Source organism: Carcharhinus amblyrhynchos, chromosome 22, assembly GCF_965287045.1.
Source record: "Carcharhinus amblyrhynchos chromosome 22, sCarAmb.v2.hapA, whole genome shotgun sequence".
Classification (NCBI taxonomy): Eukaryota; Metazoa; Chordata; class Chondrichthyes; order Carcharhiniformes; family Carcharhinidae; genus Carcharhinus; species Carcharhinus amblyrhynchos.
In genome coordinates, this window is record NC_137345.1 from 12,895,557 (window position 1) to 12,900,174 (window position 4,618).

Below are 4,618 nucleotides of genomic sequence, written 5' to 3' on the forward strand. Positions count from 1 at the left end.
CCCGCCATGGCAGATGGTGGAATTTAAATTCAATATAATTATCTGGAATTAAGAATCAACCAATGATTATGAAACCATTGCCTATTGTCTGATTCACTAGTGTCTTTTAGGGAAGGGCATCTGCCGTCTTTACCTGGTCTGGCCTACATGTGACTCCAGAGTCACAGCAATGTGGTTGACTGTCAACTGCCCTCCAAAGAGCAACAAATGCTGGCCAGCCACTGACACCTATGTCCCGCAAATGAATTTTTAAAAATTAAAAAGTCCTTAATTGGTTATAAAGAGGCCTTAAAAGTCCTGAGGCTGTAAAAGGCACTACATAAATTCAGATATTGGAACTGGAAGAAGGATTTGATATCCAGAGACACAAACTGGAACATCAGTGATAACTTGTAGCAATGATGCAAGAGCAAGGATGTGTTTCTGATGCTGTATAAGGCTCTGGTCAGACACCATTTGGAGTATTGTGAGCAGTTTTGGGCCTCGATTCTAAAGAAGGATGTGTTGGCCTTGGAAAGGGTCCAGAGGAGCTTCTCAAGGATGATCCCTGGAATGAAGAGCTTGTCGTATGAGGAACGGTTGAGGACTCTGGGTCTGTACTCGTTGGAGCTTAGAAGGATGGGGGGGATCTTATTGAAACTTACAGGGTACTGTGAGGCCCTGGATAGAGTGGACATGACGGGATGTTTCCACTAGTAGGAAAAGCTAAAATCAGGGGGCACAGCCTCAGGCTAAAGGGACAATCCTTTAAAACAGAGGTAAGGAGGAATTTCTTCAGTCTGAGAGTGGTGAATCTGTGGGACTCTGCCGCAGAAGGCTGTGGAGGCCAGGTCATTGAGTGTCTTTAAGACAGAGATAGATAGGTTCTTGATTAATAAGGAGATCAGTGATTATGGGGAAAAGGCAGGAGAATGGGGATGAGAAAAATATCAGCCATGATTGAATGGCAGAGCAGACTGAATGGGCCGAGTGGCCTAATTCGGCTCCTATGTCTTATGGTCTTATGACTGTAACACTACATTTTGCACTCCCTCCTTTCCTTCTCAATGAACGGTATGCCTTGTCTCTATAGCACGCAAGAAACAATACTTCTCACTCTATAATAACAGACGTGACAATAATAAATCAAATCAAACCCTAATGCCTGTTCAGGTACATTGAGGGAGAATTTAGCACGGCCAATGCATCTAACCAGCATGTCTTTTGGAGTGTAGGAGGAAACCGGAGCACCCAGAGGAAACAGATGCAGATACAGGGAGAACACGCAAACTCCACAGAAGCAGTGATTCATCACATTTGATAAGGATGAAGAAACAAAAAACAATGAGGATGGGGATGCTCCAGAGGGAATGTTCCTCCGTTCAGAAAGTTCTGTTATTTTAATGCTGGCCTTGATCGATTTATCTTTTAGTTACGCTTTCTGCTCTTCCCTTCCCTCCTCTCCTCAAGGCAGTGATACACACTGTGGATAGTCCTGTGGACGCCAAAAGCCCCTCTGCTCAATTCCCCCCACTGATCCTTGCAATGGGATAAGTCAAAACTTGAAAAATCTTGCCCTTTGAAAGGATTGCTTCATTTACTCAACACATTTGAAGCCTTGCTTTGAATTCAAGCTTATCAAGCTTCTTGTCTAATCACAGACTAGATATCCATTCATGAACTCAAAATGATGGCTTTTTGTACACTTAACCAAGTGAAGTCAAGGCGACCTGTGGCAAAGCTTCTGAAACAAATCAGAATTAGTTCATTCCAACGGACCTTTATCCTACTTGGCTTTCAAGTCAAAATTCAGAACACTTTTCCATTAAAAGTAATGGCATGTTTTGATATAAAGGGCAGTTAACAACACACATGTAGGGGGAATTCTGATCTACCAGTTTTGCGGACAAGGTTAGGAAGCAACAGAAACTCTTGCACCACCTTCTCAGTGTCTGTAATCAGTACATTTATTGAAAAAAGGTGGGTTGGATTGTCTGGTCTCACCAATAGCGAACCCCTGTTGTGGATTCCCCGGCAGTAGAGGGTAAACACAACAGCAGCAGGACTGATAGATCTCATCACCGGCCAATGATAGGCCACCTCCACTGCCGCAGAGGGCACGGAAAATCCTGCCTGACGTGTGTGTCCCCGGACTGTGTGCTGTCATTTTAAATAACAACAAGCTTCATGGGTTTAAATAAAGAGGATTGCTTATTCATACATTCAGCCCAAAAGTCTAAATGCTACATTACTCATGCACACACTTATACACGAGAAAGATAAAGTTCAAGCGAATAGTGCACTTTAAAAGATGTAAAAGGAGGAATGGTTCCTAGTTTACGCGTTCGGATCATCATAGGAAAATAATTGTTTGCGGCCTGTCGAAGGCAGAGTTTTTACTCTGAAATAGTGGTTTAGGTGGGCAGCACGGTGGCACAGTTGTTAGCACTGCTGCCTCACAGCGCCAGGGATCCGGTTTGATTCCTGGCTAGAATCACTATCAGTGTGGAGTTTGCACATTCTCCCCAAGTCTGCATGAGTTTCCTCCAAGTGCTCCGGTTTCCTCCCCACAGACCAAAGATGTGCGGGTCAGGTTGATCGACCATGCTAAGTTGCCACCTCATGTCACAGGAACTAGAAAGGTAAATTTGTGGGGCTACAGGGATAGGGGCTGGGTGGGATTGTGATCAATGCAGTTCCAATGGGCCGAATGGCCTCTTTCTTCTCTGTCGAGACTTTAAGGCTCAGTAACTGAAATCATAGATCTGGATTATTTCAGGATTCACTTAAAGAATTGGATGTTTAATCGATCACGAAGGTAGTCATTTGTAGTTTTTCTTACCTGGAGGTCAAGTTTTCATTATGATGGGCTTTGAAAAACGAACAGATAGAGGAGATTTTTAAAATGTGTGATGTTGCAAGGGGTTGGGCATTGATTAGGGCGCAGTTCCAAGACACAAGTTAGATACCCAGAAGTCCAAGTCTAATTAATAAATAATTTATTAAATTAACCCCCTGAAGGCATGTAGCCAAGTTCATCACCATGAAAATGGGAAAGGTTTGAGTTACTCATCCAGTCCTTAGTCAAATTCCAACTCGAGTTGATTGCCTACAAAGCCTACATTGAATTTGCACACAGCAGATACCCCACACAGCCATCCAACACCTTCTCAGCTTTCAACTAAGGCTTTCTCTTTTAACAGGAGTCAGCACTCTATTTATATCATTTGATAAGGCTGAACAACTAATCCTCACTTGTACTGATGCCTTATTAGTTTGTCATGTAATTCCCTATGGCCACCTTGGTAAGTTTGATTTGATTTGATTTGATTTATTATTGTCACATGTATTAACATACATAGAAAAGTGTTGTTTCTTGCGTGCCAAACAGATAAAACATACTGTTCGTAGAGAAGGAAACGAGAGAGTGCAGAATGTGGAGTTACAGTCATAGCTAGGGTGTAGAGAACGATCAACTTAATGCAAGGTAAGTCCATTCAAAAGTCTGACAGCAGCAGGGAAGAAGCTGTTTTTGATTCAGTTGGCACGTGACCTCAGACTTCTGTATCTTCTTCCCGAAGGAAGAAGGTGGAAGAGAGAATGTCCGGCGTGCATGGGGTCCTTAATTATGCTGGCTGCTTTGCCAAGGCAGCAAGAAGTGTAGACAGAGTCAACGGATGGGAGGCTGGTTTGTGTAATGGATTAGGCTACATTCATGACCTTTTGTAGTTCCTTGTGGTCTTGAGCAGAGCAGGAACCACACCAAGCTGTGATAGAATGCTTTCTATGGTGCATCTGTAAAAGTATGGCTGCACTCAGCAGCCATGTTGAATATGGGGTGGATATAATTTAGAAGATGAAGGGGTTAGCATCGGAAATACTGTCCCTTCCAGGATGCAGGTCCTTGTGACAGCACAAATGTAGCAGTCTCCAAGATTTGAACAAGGCGTGAATCTTACTGCCTTTAGCTGGTGCTAATGTTTTCTACAGATGATGTTGTGTAGACTGATCAGGTTCTCTCTGCTTCTTGGAATATTAGATTTGTTATTTGAAGATTAGCTGCCATTGTCCAAATGGATGATGGCCTTTCTCACCTATTTGTGGTGAACTGGTTCTGGCAGCTAAATTTCAAATTTAGAGAAATGATGTCTGGAAATGTATTGACTTTGAGTTTTTGATAAACCACAAACAACAGCAGTTATATTTTACCCAGATGGAATCTGTTTAGGTACATCAATTGAAGGAGGAGGCCATTGAATACCCAACAGTTTTCAATTCAAAAATTTCCGGAGGTGATACTTCTAAGTCTAGGCAGTAATTTAAGAAGTCACCTGACCCTTGACACCCATCTTAACCACTTTATGAGCATTTTTTTTTAATTAAAGACAGTTGCAGAGAATTATACACCAAATGCAGTCCATGTTTAGTGGTATGAATATGATATGTTTTCACCAGATGTGACAACCAGGGTGAGGGGGCTTCTGATTGGGCAGCTGGTTGAGAAATTGGCCTGTAGCGTGAACGCAGTAAGAAGTCTCACAACACCAGGTTAAAGTCCAACCAGTTTATTTGATAGTAATCCCACAAGCTTTCGGAAACGGTGCTCCTTCGTCAGGTGTGTGGAAGGTTCTGATCAGAG